Source organism: Sceloporus undulatus, chromosome 1, assembly GCF_019175285.1.
Source record: "Sceloporus undulatus isolate JIND9_A2432 ecotype Alabama chromosome 1, SceUnd_v1.1, whole genome shotgun sequence".
NCBI classification, from domain to species: Eukaryota; Metazoa; Chordata; class Lepidosauria; order Squamata; family Phrynosomatidae; genus Sceloporus; species Sceloporus undulatus.
This window is the reverse complement of record NC_056522.1, coordinates 83,973,108-83,990,041: the sequence shown is the minus strand read 5'-3', so window position 1 is coordinate 83,990,041 and position 16,934 is coordinate 83,973,108.

Here is a 16,934-nt window from a genome sequence, read left to right as displayed (position 1 = left end):
GGCCTAGGTTATTATGAATGTCTGGATCTCCTGAAGCCTGCTCACATTTTGATGCTTCCATGTTTCCTAAACAGAAGTATAATGACACATCCTGCCACAAGACAATAATCTCATTCCTGTTCCATGAAGGATGAAGTTGAATTATACTCTCCAGCTGTACCTCTTGGAATACTGACCTTTCATTGGTAGATGCTTTCAACTCAGTTGTTCACAAACCGTAAAATTATTATAGCTGGTAGTTGGCAAAATCAAATTTTTAAAGTTCATCAGAAAATCACAACAAGTTTTTGACTCATTTCAGCATCTGTTTTTAAGTGTAAAATGAAAACTTTATTTACTGGAAATGTTTTCTCAGACCTGCAATGACTCATTCCAGATCCCTGACCTATTGGATACTTTCATGAGATTAGAAGCTGCTGATGCTACAGTTCAATTTCTAGAGTGATGAAAGAAAACAGAACTTGGATTCTCTGGCATAGTATGACCAAAGGGAACAAAAGTGAAAGAGAACTGGTGCATGCCAGAGAAAACAAGGCCCCATGGCTTCAGTGACATCTGCTTGGTATGATGATATTTAATTGATTATTAAATATAACTGAGATCAAATTTGGATGTGTGTGGAAGTTCTGGCATACCACTAAAGCTTTCATCAGCTAGTTTGGTGTTACGTTTTAAAGACTTTGTCCATTTTTACAATACTATTTTATTGTTGTTTATGATGTCTGGAAACTATATGAAAAAGTTAACCAGATGCAACTATTATAACTTTTTCTTTCAAATATTTGTAACACTGGTGACTTTGGGCCAATTCATACTTTATCTTTTTTATTTTATTTTAAGCTTATAGATTACGATACAAAGAATTTTTTAAAATAAGCAATTATCACTTGATTATGTCCTCTGTTTTAATTATATTACAGTGAAAAGTGAATTGAAACAGCTCCTTACATATGACATGTATTATTAGTCCAGCCTATTCAAGAAATGGGATGCATACCTGTCAAATTCAGGGGGGTTTGCCCTCATAATAAATTTCTTACATCCCATTTCTATATCTATTTAAAAAATAGATTTGAGTTCATATAAAATGTTTTGTACATTTTCATTTACAGTGGACCCTTGGTATCCTCTAGAATTTGGTTCCAGGACCCACTGTGGATACCAAAATCGGTGGATGTTCAAGTCTTATTAAATACAATGGATAGTAAAATGACATCCCTTATATCCTATAACAAAATAAAGGTGTGCTTTTTGGAATGTATATATTTTCAAAAATATTTTCAAGCTGTGGATACTTTCATCTGTGGATAAAAAATCCATGGATACAGAAGGCCAACTGTATATTTTTCCTGGCAGAATATTCATTTATTCATTTTTATGTATCTTTCCCCATGTATAATAATATATGATTTTTTACAGATATAATCCCATTATATGATTTTTGCAAGCAATTTCCCCAATAAAACACATTTTGTACACTATATTTACTAGTACTGTATACCAAAGTTTGCGCCCATCTATCCCCAATATATACGTGTGTGTGTGTGTGTGTGTGTGTGTGTGTACACATATATGTGCATATCAGCATGGTGAATTTTGTCCCACAATTCAGTAAACTATGAATATTAAAATACAAATTGAATACATTTCTCCCTCATCTCTATTCATACCATTTCATCTGCTATTTTGTATTAGAATGTGAAATATACAAATAAATATGTGCTTATTAACCTTTTTGACACATACCTATTACATGCAAAACTAGGACAAGTAAACTTCTTGTAGACTGGGATTACAGTGATGGAGCAAATCAGGGATGGACAACTGTAAAATGGTGGGGAGCTGCATTAGCCTTATAAAAGACTTTGGACACCATCTCCCATTGTGCACCCTTCGAATGTTTAGCCTGTAAATATTCTCTGGAGTGCAAGGGGGTGTCCATAACATATTTTAAAGCATTTCTGGGCCATGTTAGGCCTAGGAGAAAAACCTAAAATGAGTGAAAGCTACTTCCTGTTCACTTCCTGTTTCAAAGAAGTCCTCTCTAAGGCCTAAATTAGCCCATGGTGGACTCACAATGGAGAATATCACACAGGAGGCTTACCATGTGTAAATCACCATTAAATCCTCAGAAATCATGCAAAACCAGCAATTGATGTACACACCGCTGTGCATTTCTCTCATCAGTAAATCGTGGTGGAGGCATCAGTGCTCGCTCATCCCATCAGTAAAGCATCCTTGGAGCCACCATTTGGCAACAATAGGATCTTCCTTATTGCCAAATAGTGGCTCCAAGGATGTTTTACTGATGGCACGAGCCAGTGACAGTGCCTCCACTACAATTTACTGATGGGAGAAGCGTGTGGCAGCGTGAACACTGGTTGTGGATTTTGCATGATTTCTAATTATTGAATGGCTATTTACACATGGTAAGCCTCCCATGTGATTGTAACGTGTCCCCACCACCTCACAATTCTTTCCTCTTTTGTGACCCAACACACCAGTGGGTTTTTAAAGGTCAGTAGCGTGGATGGATGTTAAATCACAGGCCAAGTGGATAGTTAAACAAGAATAAAAGTTTATTTTAACACAGAATAGGAAAAGGTAAATTTGACTTGAAGTTGTTACTATGTTTTCTTTTGTTACATATATATAAGTCTGGTTTTAACTTTCTAATAATAACTCAGCCGCACAGGCTATACCCGTGATGGCGAACCTATGCCACGCGTGCTGGAAGTGGCACTCTGGGCCATTTTGCCAGGCATGGGCACCGGGGGAAGGAGAAACAGGTACGCGCGTGCCCGTTCCTCCTTCTCCCTGCCACATCCTTGGCTCCGTCGCGGCCGTTGCAGCCCCAGACCTCCCTCTGGAAAGAGAGATCTGGGGCTGCAAAGGCCGTGGAGGAGCCCAGGAGGCAGTGTGCCAGTCATGGGCTCAGTCACAACCCTTGCAGCCCCAGACCTCCCTCCGGAGAGAGAGAGATCTGGGGCTGCAAAGGCCGTGGAGGAGCCCAGAAGGCAGTGTGCCACTCCTGGTCTCCGTTGCAACCCTTGCAGCCCCAGACCTCCCTCCGGAGAGAGAGATCTGGGGCTGCAAAGGCCGGGGAGGAGACCTGGCCGGCGGCATGCCACTCCTGGGCTCCGTCGCAATTCTTGCAGCCCCAGACCTCCCTTCGGAGAGAGAGAGATCTGGGGCTGCAAAGGCCATGGAGGAGCCCAGGACGGTGGCATGCCCAAGCCCTTCCCTTCAGCCTCCCTTCTCCTTCGGAGGACACCTCAGGCCTGGCGAAGCCCCAAAGAAAGGAGCAGGAGCCGCGGCCTGTTGCTCCTGCCCCTCACGGGCCCTTACTGGTCCCCAGCTGGGGGCCAAGGAAGGGCAGGAGGAGCAGGCGCGCGCCTGTCACACCCTCTCCCAATCCCCCCCCCACTTCTAGCTGTCTCTCAGACAGCTGGAGGTCGGGAAAGGGAGGAGGGAAAGCCCTGCCCCCTGGAGGGTGGAAGCTCCGTTCCCCCGGCATGCGGCTCTGCCCCCAGTATGCGGCCCCGCCCCCGGAGGGTGAAAGCTCCTCCCGGGCACGGCGAACGGAAAAGGTTCGCCATCACTGGGCTATACTATCACTCCAGAAATAGTGTAACCCAAATCCCTCTTCCTGAGTCTGGCTACACTGAGTCTCTCCTCTCTAGACTCTCCAGAATTAATATTGTCCCTCTCTGGACCTAACAGACCCTTCCTTGGTGTATTATCAAAATACTGTTCCCTCAGTCTCTAATCCTAACTATCTTCCCCACTGAACTCCAGCTTCATCCCTCAGGATTCCAAACCCTAACTGACTCAACCCAGCTGCCAAGTGGAATCTTTAAACTCCTCAGCCAGCACCTGATTGGCTAGTGGATCTCTGGCTTCTGATTGGCTGGTTTGTAAGTCAGTTTGTCACAGTGATATTCTCTAATGTGGTGGAAATGACCCCCACACTCCAAGAGAGCATTAATGGACAAAAAGGTTTTGGGGGAAAAAATAGACAAATTGTGTTAAACTGTTATTTGACCCCTGGGGAGTGTAGGGAGCTCCAAACAAGGTGAAAATGTTCTGCACACCTATATATGGCATTTGGTCACAATTATTTTTGCATCTGTGGACCACCCCTGGTTGCAAGATACTGTTCAGTTTAAGGCCAAATTAACAATTCATTCCTTTACAATTGTCAAACCTACACAATATGTTTAGCATTTCTTTAGAAGTTGTGTACTGTTATGTAGTGAGAGATACCTATTTCTTTTAGCATTTGCTTTTGCTTACTTCCATATCTGCAATGGACCTGTCCAGGGAAAGGAAATCAAGATGAAAAGTCTGAAAAGCAAGGCTTATGAGGAATGACTCAGGCCCTGTGGAGACTAGCACTTTGGGCCAGCATCAGGTCATAGCGTCTACACGATGCCTGCCCCGGCTCCATGCCCAGGGCACTGTGATGCCGTGTGTCACACTACAAGGCACGTGGCATCACAGCATCTTCAAAGAGAAGCTGGATAGGCATCTTTCAGGAGTGCTTTAGTATTCCTGCATGGCAGGAGGTTGGACTATATGGCCCCTGTGAACCCTTCCAACTTCTATGAGTATGTCAAGCAAGAAAAGGATAGAACATGCAGTAAAGGCTTTTCTAGACTTTGATATCAATTGGGATTTTGAGACAATATATAATGTTTGTAATTTTGGCAATAAGAAATAATAGTTACTGTCATAAATAAAGATAGGAGATCAGTAATAAACATAACAAATCTGCCAGGTATGACACCACATTAACTGCCATGGCTCAATACTATACAGTTTTGGGATTTGTGAGACACCCACACAATGTCTCTCCCTTCTCCTCCTCCATTAGTTTGTTCTACTTCCACTGATGTCCTTCCTTCTGCCCATTATGACTGAAATGGCAGCACCCCTTCTATTTTCTGAACATATATTTGGCTGACCAGAAATACAGAACAAACAGAGTATCATCAGTTTAGCCAGAAGAACCCCCAATATTTAGCCAAAGCTGGCCTCATGGGAGTCAACTCAGTAGGTGCTCCATTTTATTATTTAAGAGCAAGCATGCTGTTCTGGTAAAATCTTCCCAAGGCCAATGCTTGTCTTGCTTCACTGTCCATTCCACCTGGATTCAGTAGGTAAAGCAGGACTCCATTGTGTCTGAGGCTGCAGCCCCAGGTTAAGAGCCCCAGGGCAAGAGCCCCTATGCCCATGGTGTGCCCATGGTGGCGAACCTATGGCACATGTGCCAGAGATGGTATGTGAAGACATATTTCAGGAGGGTGGAGAAGGGTGACTTTTCGAGGCCTTAAGCTGTCTCCAGAGAGGCAGCTGAAGTCCCAGGAGGGTAAGGGGAAGAAGTCCCACCCTTGGAAGGCAGAAGTCCCCCCCCCCCCCAAGAAGGCAGAAGTCTCACCCCAGAAGTCCCACTCCTCCCCCCTCACTGTCAGAAATCCTGCCCCCAGAACTGGGTAAAACCTGGTGCAGAAACACCTTTTAGTTTGGGCACTCGGTCCCTAAAAGTTTCACGAACACTGCCCTATGCCTTGCCCTTCAGCTCATGCCTCTGGCAAAATGCCTTCCTTAGCAATGCCTGCGGGTAAAGGGATTGCCAAACAGAGCAGCTCAGGTGTCCTTGGTTTTCACTTATTTCCATCACAACCAAGCCTCCTCATTTCCTCTAGCAAGATGCCTGTCTTAATAATCAGCTTGGATAACAACCAAAAATATGCTTGTCAGAGCTCTAGACTTAATGATTACCCAATGAGTCATGGCAGCCTCCTGTTTGGAATTCTGTCTTTTTGATCTGGAACTGGGCACTGAAACTTTAATGACAACAACAAAAAAAAAAAGTATGATCTGGAAATTAAGAAGATGTTCCAATGAGTTATGGCAGTCACAGACATGCAGACTTCCTGTTTTGTTATTCTAGCTGTGCCTCATATATAAACGAATATACACAGCTGTCTAAAGGTTCTCACCAAAACCATTATGCCTAGGATCTAAAATTAATGCTCTATTGGCTGGCTATTATGGGTGATCACAGTGTATGACTTTTGCATTCAAAGATACCATTCGCTTTAGGTAATAGGCACAATCAGGTCCACTTCTTGAATGAGAACGTATGAAGCTTACCTCAGAGCTCAGTCTTTGTTCAGTAGTTTTATTAAAGTGTACCTTCAGGTACAATGACTTTAACCAGGCAGAATGTTCTGAACCTAATGATGGTCACCCACTATTCCATCAAGCCATTTCCTTTCACCAAAATAGAACTTAAGTATGAATGAGTGGCCCAATGGAAAAACATCCAATCCTAAAGAGATGTGATTTGTGTTTCTTCTTTATTTACTTATTTATGTATTTAAAGAAAGCAATTGCATGTGCCAAGCCATGCGGGATTGGATATTTAAGCCAAAGGCATAGTCCAAAAGAACTGCTACCTTTAACATGCTCTTTTCATTCTGCCATGAATGTACAGACTTTGATGAAATCTTCAGTAAAAAGAGAATTGTGTCATGAGGTTAATAAACAGAATGAGTGCAACAAACAAGTATATTGGAGAAAAGTGGTCATATGGTGTTATATCAGGAAAAAAGGGAGAGTACATATCTCTGGGACAATGGAAATTGATTACCAACAGTTTTATAGAATAATAGCATGTATGGGCAACATCCATCAATGGACAAACAGACTTTTCTTTCCTATTCTCCATCCTTCATCCCACAATCTGCTCCAGTAGGGAATCCAGGAGTATATCCCATAGTGCAGAATTTAAAAAGTTTGACACCATTTTAATTGTCAAGACTCTATCCTACAGAATCCTGGAATTTGTAGTTTGGTGAGGCACCTGACAGACTAGGCTGAATCCCTCACCAAGTTACAAATCCCAGGATTCTGTAGGATAGAGTCATAGCAGTTAAAGTGGCATCCAGCTTTAACTGCCATGACTCTATCCTACAGTTAAAGTGGCATTCAACTTCTTTAATTCTGCAGTGTGGATACAGCCCTGGTCAAGGGATGCATGAAGGCAAGAAGATCTATTCTATCAGTGTTTGTTCTGTCTGTTTACAAAAACAAACAAGCGTATTTTGTCCTATAAGCCTGCCTGGGCCTTTCTGTTTATCCCATCACCTTCATTAGCATGGGGAACACAAGAGACAGCCTTCATAGTAACTTTTCAGACTTTTGAATTCTCCTCCAAGAGAGATTAGAGGCACTACTTCTCTGCTGTCTTTTCACCTTTCTGTACTTGCAGGTGTTTGGTAAATGACTGAATGCTGTGCACAAAGGTTTTAAAAGATGTGCCAATCTTTCTTTTTTTTAAAAAAAAGCTAAATTTGTGTTGTAATGTTATGGTTGCTTTAACCATATTTTAATACCTATAACTTGTATTTTTATTGGTACTTATTTTCAAATTATGTTGTGAGCCATCTTGGATCCCAGATCTAGAAGGAAAAGGAAGGAAGGAAGGAAGGAAGGAAGGAAGGAAGGAAGGAAGGAAGGGTCTCAAAATCTTGGGGGCTGTGCAGACAGGTGGCTCCATGCCACCTGTTTTTGCCCCAGAAGGAGGCTGCAGAAACCATTCACTGAGGCCTCTGAGGGATCAAAAAGAGGTGATTTTTTGCGTCCCTGAAGGGAGCCATTGTGCACCATGATGACGTCCTTTGTGTGTGGCACCATTTTGGTGCTGTGCCCGAGGGATGTCATCATGGCGTGTCCCGTGTGTACAGGTACGAGCCATGATGGTGGCAGAACTAGGGCCTGGAGCCTGTTGTACGCCGCTTTGATTGCCTGGCAAAAAGTGGGATAGAAATAAAAATTTTATTTTTTATTATTTTAGTTCAGCCCTAGTACACAGTCAGGCCAGCACAAAGTGCCAGTCTGTACTGCCTCTTGATCTTTGTTCATTATTTCTTGGAATCATCATCATCATCATCGGATTCCCAGTGATTGGGCAGCATATACATACATCTTACTGTATTATATAAATAATCTAATAATAATAATAATCATCATCATCATCATCATCATCATCCCACGCTTTTCTGAAAACTCGGACTCAGAGAGGCTTACTAGATTAAAAACAATACAAAGTGTTACATTAAAACAGAATTAAAGTACTACAATATTAGAACAGATTGCATATAGAAGAATAAAATATAGTTGAAAAGATAAAAGTGTTTAAAATATTTCAAAAGAATACAACACCCAACCCGTTCTTTAAAAACTTCTGTTTTAAATGCCTGTCTGAACAGCAAGGTCTTAGCTTGCTTGGAGAAGGACAACAAAAGGGGGCCATTCACGCCTCCCTGGGAAGGGAGTTCCAGAGTCTCTTTCTCTTGTGTCCCCACCAGCCACACTTGCAATGGTGGTGGGACTGTGATAAGGGCCTCTCCTAAAGATCTTAGTTCCTGGGTCGATTCATACAGGGGGATACGGTCTGTCAAATAGCCTGGACCAGAGCCATATAGGGCTTAAGAGGTCATAACCAGCACTTTGAATTGTGCCCGAAACAATGAGATATCTCACTTCTTTTATAGACTGTCTTGGTTCAAATCACAAAAGAGGGAGGGCAGTCAGGCCACTAAAGTGGGGAACAGAAAAGGTTGAAACATACCTTTCTATTGATTCTGAAAACAAGTCTTTGGAAGACCTAAATGTTGGTTTGGAATGCATAAAATATGAAGGGCCCCAGCTCACAATTTTTTTTCTAAGTTTAGACTAATAAAGGTTGACCAGCCTTCAGAAACAGTATGTTCAATAAACATTTTAAAATTTTCTGCAAGTGAATCAATTTTTCTCACTCAGTATAGCATATTGAATGTTTCTCTCTTTTTGCTAGTTTTAGTCTGAATTCTCAGAATGTACTGTTTGACGTTTTCAGTCAGAATGATCCACAATCTAGGCATAAACTTATCTTTTCTTCTCAATGCACCAGGGATAAGTACAGACACCAAAAGAAATATATGTCTCCCAGATCCTAATCCTTGATGTCATAAGGTACATAGAAGTGTATTTACTAGGATCACAAGAGATATAAATAGGTGCTTTCTCTTCTGCTAGAGTCTGGATGTCACACTGATTTGAAGATTGATCTCAATGGTACTCTCAATGTAGCATGAGCTAAGAGATTTGGACGCAAGAACAAATGCTTGACAGAATAGGGAGTGGGGGGCTTGATGCACATTGGAGTCATTTTTCAGTGACACAAGACTTTTCAAGATTAGCGACTCTGGCACAAATCATTCACTTATGGAAAAACAAATATATCATAGAACCAAAGCCTAACTAATTTCATCTAAATCCACATTGTATTTCCCATTTCCACATATTACTGTGAAATCTGGTCAATGAAGAAATCTGATAGGAAGAAAATCAACACATTTGAAATGTGACACCAGAGAAAAGTTCTATGGATACTATGGACTGCTAAAAAGACAATTATTTGAGTCCAAAAGCACCTGAACTCTCCCCAGAAACCAAGTTTACTAAACTGAGATTGTTGTATTTTGGACATTGAGAATGCATGACTCACAAGAAAAGACTATAAAGCAGTAAAAGGCAGTAGAAAAAGAGGATGATCACATTCCAGATGGATAGACTTAATCAAGCAAATCATGGCCCTGAGACTGCAAGATTTGAGCAGGGCTGTTGGCAGTAGGGTGACTGGGAGATCTCACATTCATGGGGTTGCCATAAGCCAAAGTCAGCTTGATAGCCATTAACAACAACAAAATCTGTGTAGATGCATGGTTTTAAATTGTCTGAAGCTGCTTTAACTAGGGTTTAATTGCTTCATTTTACTGTATCACATTGATTAATATGCCTTTTGTCTGAATTTTATTTTTACTGTTTTAATTTTTGAAAGAACTAATTGAATTGATTTTATTGCACATCACACTGAGGTCCCATTATGTAGAGTGGGACATAAATATTTTAATAAATAAGAAAAAATACTTAGAGGATAAATATTTATCTTATTTATTTAAAAAATTATAGAGAGGATTTAGGGGTTGCAGTGGCTTAGTGGTTAAGATGCCAATTCTGATGATTGGAAGATCAGAAGGTTGGCAGTTCGAGGCCCGAGTGTCGCATGATGGGGTGAGCTCTCATCACTAGTCCCAGCTTATGCCAGCCTAGCAGTTTGAAATCATGCAAATGCAAGTAGATAAATAAATACCACTTTGGTGGGAAGGTAACAGCATCTGGTTCAGTCATGCTGGCCACATGACCACCAGAGTCATCTTCAGACAATGCTGGCTCTTCGGCTCACTAACAGAAATGGGCACCATTCCCTACAGTTGGTTGTGACTAGACTTTCATGTCAAGGGATTACCTTTACCTTTACCTTTTACTTAGAGGATAAACCATATCCTTCCTTCAAAAATGTCCAACTTACACCAAAAGGTAATAAAGGTTACAAAAAAGCAGTATAAATAAAGTATACACAGAAGCTTATGTCTATTCTTTTATTCAAACTCCTAGAGAAAGTGATGCACACCCTCACTAGGGCTACAGAGCATGACAGATATGAAAGTAAAATACATGCTATGTGGTACTTTATCAAAGGGAATAACTTAACAAGAAACTCCCATGTTCAAATTCTGTAATATGGCTTGTTATGACCCAATTTGCAGCAGGAGCAGCTAAAAAAAAATGATGGACTTTCTTTCTTTCTTTTTGGTTTTTTGTTTGTTTGTTTGTTTTGTTTTGGTTTTGTTGTTGTTGTTGTTGTTTTATGTTTGACATCCAAGTTGACACTGGTTGACACTCTCCCTTGATCAGATAGAAATGCCTGATAACAAACTGTGGATTTTTTTCTGGCTTCTTGGTGGATAAACAAGTCATAGTATGGATTCTAACAGATTTGGATATCATACTAAACCAATCCCAGAAAGACTGTTCATGGTTTGTTTAGCTGCTTCTGCTCTAAGCGGGAGCATTACAAAAACAAGACAAGCACAGTGATGTAGCACATACCTTATTTATCCAAAAATCATATTCCTGGTGTTTTAACCAATTTCTTTGGTTAAGAGTAGCTTTTTTTTCTTGACGTCTGCTAATGTGGATGCTGTGTGCTTTCCTTCAGAATCCATCTCTTTGTACAGTCTGTCCTTCACATCAGATGTACTCAAAGGCCAGAATCTCCTTGGTGACTTACCTATGCATAAACATGGGCTATACAAGTGTAATACACTTTCGTACATTACATAAGGAGGCACAGAATAGTTCATCACTTAACACATTCCCCAGCTGTGCAACAGCTCCAACCATTACCCAAATGACCACTGATTGATTATGATGGTGGAGCCAAGAGAGCTCTCCCAATACTGTTTCTGAGCTAGATGCCACCACCCTCTTGGATCATCCTGGATTCATGTACGCTTGTGTAACTTTATGCTACATCAGTGTCATAAAATATTGTGGCCTACTTTAGTGAGGAAAAGGGGAGAGGGTAAGGCATGAGTCACGGGTAGATAGATATACAGATTGTACCCAATAGGGCACATGGCTGTCAACTTAATTATTGCTTTAAGTATTTCAAAGGCATTCCATAGCTTTCTTCCTTAATCTAATGCTCCTTGTTGGAAATTGTGAAAGAGAAAAAACATTTCCCAAATTATCCTTTATTAAAAACAAACTATAGTCAAGAAGGCTGCAGTCAAGACTGACATCATTATCTCTTCTTTCTATAGAAAGGATTCTTCTGAGACATTATTTTTAATAACCTCACATATAGATTTACTGTCAAGAGAAGTAGAAAAATAGGAGATCACTTGCACAGTAATCTGAATACAGTCTATCACAAAGTGCAAGCAGTTTCCTTACTGCATGAAAAGAGGGTCCTATGCACAGAAAGGCAGCCAGAATACTATTCTATTCCTTGTGCAGCAGAGGGAGGATGGTTGCATGTCTTCATTGCAATGACTAGGAGAATCTGGAAAACCATGAAAATATCATTCTCTTGCCTACCTGACAGGAAGGAAATAAACCAATATCAGAAATCTCAGGATGTCCTAGCCCTTGCCTTGTTCACCTCATATGCCTGTAGGAATTATATGTAGCCAAGTCAAAAACTACAATGGTCTCTTTACAGGACAAATTTAAATTCGTTCAAGTATCATTGCTTTCGTGGTTGAAGGTGGTGGTCAGGGATTTCTAGTAAAGAATTATTACCTATGTGCCCTTTCAGTTCTTCAGGAGATGTTAATAACAACAACTGATAGACTGATGTTTGTAGAATGGATGTGCTGTGGTTCTCCAGATCAAGGAAATCATATCAAATGTTCTGTTGACATCTGCATGAACAATAATGGTGAATGAAGTCTGAACCTCCATGACAGTGGAGAGAATTTATTTGGGCTGCAAGAAAGTAAGCACCCAGTTTATGGCAAGGTATATCATGTTTAAAGCTAAAAACATTATTTTGTATGTCAAGAGATTTTGTAGAATATGCTACAAGATCCCTTTGCGTTCCAGACCAACATGGCTATGTCTCTGCATTCTACCCACATTATTTTGGTACATGGGGCAGATAATCCAGACAACTCTCCCTGTAGCTGGCAGTATAAAAGAGAGAGAACAAATAATAAATTAAATAACTAACCATTTTCTGTCCTTTTCTGCCATGAAAAATCTAATACCTTTTCGATATCTACCATGTGGAAATAAAGCAGTTCAACACTATTTTAAATGCTGTAGTTCCATCCTATGGAATCCTGGGATTTACAAGGTCCTTAGCTTTCTCTGCCAGAGAGTGCTGGTGTCTCACAAAACTACAAATCCCAGGATTCTGTAGGGTGGAGTCATGGCAGTTAAAGTGGTGTCAAAGAGCATTATTTCTGCAGTATAGATGTGCTCACACTCTGCTAATGATAAAACTGGCTGTGGCACTAAGGCAAATTATAGTTCAGTCATTCACTATGGCTTCAATGATGTGTGCAAAAATAGTTATGAAAGAATCTGGTTTTGTGTGATAAAGATTTAACGGAAAGCTGTTGTTAATGATGGGAAAGGAGGATAGGAATCATTCCAGAAATGGGAACAAAAGAAGTCATTACCTAACTATATATAAACATGATTTCACAGGGACATACATATATAATATCTTCTAGGTGGAATGAATGAACATAATTTGTTTTTTGGGGGGAAAGTTACATTGCATAGATGACATTTCATTGCATCAGGGTAAGATGCTAGTCAGACACTACCAGTAAGAATTTGAAGGGCTGCTTAAACTTGCAGGAATGGGTCTGGGCCTTGAGACTTATGCAGAGGGCCTGCGCAAGGCTACATCAATGCAACCCATCAGAATGGCAAACACAAGAGAAAGGACCCTTCCAGTGTTGGCCCATCCTAATGGGATTCCCTTCCACAGATTTAGCCCCTTATCCATTTTTAAATTAGCCCTACTGACTTGAATATTCCAGTCTCCTTCTAACTGTATCAAACAACAATTTCAGTTATATTGTGCTTTCAAGTGGTTGCTGTTTTTACTAGGATTATTACTGAGTTTTTAAAATTTGTTTGTACTGAAGTGAAATGTTTTAGTACAGCTGTTTAGTACAGCAGCTGTTTTTTTATTTACATTTTATGTTTTTATTGCCTTTGGATTTTATTTGTGAACCACCTTTTATTATTATTATTATTATTAACCTTTATTTATGAAGCGCTGTAAATTTACACAGCGCTGTACATGCAATCTTTTTAGTTAGACGGTTCCCTGCCCTCAGGCTTACAAGCTAAACAGACATGACACAGAAGGAGAAGGGAGTGGTGACGGGAAAGGGTAAGAGGTCCAGCAGTTCCTCTCAACCTCCGAGGCCTGGACCAAGGCAGATGGACTGAAGGGAGGGCTTGGCTTCAAAACCTTGAGATAGCCCCCCTCCCTAAAATATTTTAATAGCATTAAATCTCCCACTGATAATGTTTTTTCTCAGGTTCTGACAAAACTTAGAGATTTTAAAAATGAACAATGATAAGCAAAATAAAGGGGGAACGTATCGTGGTTCAAGTCAGATTATTTCTGCATTGTATTTTGGACCAAGATTAGGAAATGGATTTATTTCACCACGAGGTGGTGATGTTGGGCTACGTTGAGCCATGACGTTCTCAAGTCACAGCAATGAGAGTGCAGCTTGATTTGGTGAGGCTGCAGAACTTCCCTGACTTTTATCAAATAAAGTATGGCCTATACTGCTTCAGAGCTATGATGCTGTGCGAAACCAGTTCACATTTCAAAATCACTGCACTGAACTAATACACTAACATGCAGATGCTTTTATAGAAACCCAGACCCACAGCTATCTTCTCTTAAATTCTGATCATATTCTTTTGAAGGAGGAGTTGGGAACTGACCACACTCCAGATGTTAGTGGATTTCAGTTCCCATCTGCTACAGCTAACTCCTAGCATCATCAGTATTTGGAGGTTGACAGGTTCCCCACTCCTGAAGTAGAACAAAAGTATAAAAGAGGCTAGCCCTAGTTGAGGAGGGAAGATGAGAGTTGTTGTCCATCAATCCTTCATGGTCCATAATTTGTCCACTCTGCATAACCCCCCCCCTTTTTTTTGCCCTTTCTCTTTCCTATTTCAAATATTCTTTGTGGAGCACATGTTAAGGTTTTAATTATTCTTACTCTAAAGTTTGTAATCTGCCAGCTAGCCTATCAGATATACAGATTTACAGATTGTAAACTGCTTAGAGAGTGCTGAGTTCACTATTAAGTGGTATAGAAATGGAAATGCTATTGCTAGTGCATGCTTTTAGAGTAGTCTGTAGTGCAGAAAGTACACGGATAGCTAAGTTTTCTTATTAAATGGCTAACTGCTGTTCTTAGTTGGATGGAAACTCCATGTTTAGCAATATATTAATTGGAGGCATCTACCATGGACTACATCTTAGAATCCCCCAGCCAACATAGCCCACCATAAAAGGGCAGGATAGGTCATCTATACCTCTGAGGACTGTGGAAGAGTTCTGGAATGCTCTTGTGCTGTTCTCATTCACTTCAGAGGGCAGGAGAACTTCCTAGTGGATTGTGCTCCTTGTGCCCATTTTTCTTTCCTTTTGCCCTCTTTCAGTTTTCTACCTGCAATGTCAGATGGTGGCAAACTGAATAAAAATGAAGGTGATTCTAGGAGATTGATGCCCCTCCTGTTGTTCCTGAGCACACCCGTTTTGTGTCTCAGCCACTTACAGATTAACAAGGGGAACAAACTTCCTTGAATTAGTCCTTTGCAGGAACTCTGGTTTAAGTCACAGCTGTCATTCAGGAAACAAATTTCCAGACAATTTCTTTTTTGGCGTAATTTGTTCAATTTTTATGTAAGTGGATTAGAAAATGTGATTAAGGAACACTGAATATTCACCATCTAAATCTGAGAATACGCAAAGCAGAGAAAAGATGGAAAGTTTATTAGAAGGAAGAGGAAATGGCGACATCTTCTACATTTCTCAGACTTTGGGGCTGTAACTCTAAACTGATTTACTTTTTCGTAAACCCTTCTAATTTCAATGGCATTGAGTCATGAGAGTATGACACCCCTGGCCAAAGGTCAAGTGATACTTAAGAAACCATATGATTCAGTGAGGCTTAAGACATTGGTCCTGATAATGCTTAATTTTGTTTCACTGGAATCAATGAAACTGAAAAATATTTCTCCAGACTCATGATAGTAAAACTCTGGAGTGTGGACAAGCCAGTCTTTGAAACTGAATCCTAAAATTTGCTCTTACTGAGCTGAGAGAAAATAGATTCTTCTTTTCTAATGATGACTAGCTGGGATGAAAAAAATATAGCTGTGGTTGCTAAGAGAAATTGTGTACTGAAAAACAAACAAATGTATGGGACAGGTAGTCTTCTACATAATTGCATATAAAGTGGGCCCTTCCAGTCTGCAGGGGTTCAGCTCCAAAGCCTCCTCAAGAGGGGGGGAAATGCAAGAGCTCAAGCCCATATTACTCAATGGGTGGCAATGTGTGCATGCCCACCCACATCAGTACACCCATGGGCATGTGCTGCCATTCACTAATATGGGACAGAGTGATCTGCAAGAGCTCCAATCTATGGATGCCTAGCCAACCAATATGGCAGGCCCACTGTATTTGAAAAGCACTAGAATACATGTTTTTTGTTATGCGCCTTTACTTTCATTCTAATGTATGGCATCCTTGTCATGGCATTTTCTTGACAAAATTTATTCACATATTTGCTATTGTCTTCCTCTTAGGCAAAGAGAGTATGACTTGTCCAAAATCACCCAGTGAGCTTCCATGGTTGAGTGGGGATTCAAACCCTGGATTCCTAGTCCAACACTGACACCACTACACCACACCTGTTCCTCATATATATGACACTTATCTTTCAGCAGCAGCAACAGCAGCTGCAGCTTTTATTGTGGTTAACAAACCATAAGGTAAGTCAAAATCATTAAAATACATTGTAAAAACAGTATTGCATGACTTAATAACTTACATGGGTTTTGTTAATATATATCTATTACATGTCTAGAACATACATACCATCTAAAGGCACCCTAAGTTCACTCAAGACCATTAAAATAATATAAAATATTAATTCAATGGCTGTTTTTTGTGGGTTTTTCAGGTTATGTGGCCATGTTCTAGAAGATTTTCTTCCTGACTTTTTGCCAGCATCTGTGGCTGGCATCTTCAGAAAAACCCACAAAAAACCATGGATTCCAGCCATTGAAAGCCTTCGACTTCAAATTCAATGGCTATTTATCATCATATTCATCTATACTATACATATACTTATGTATAAGAACCTACTCTACTGAGCCCTTGCTCAGATTAAAGTAAGTCTTTCACCAGGAGTTTGGGGGTTTAGTGAAAGTGAATGGATGCCCATTTCTTTTAACAATTATTGAGCTTCTGAGATTTTGGG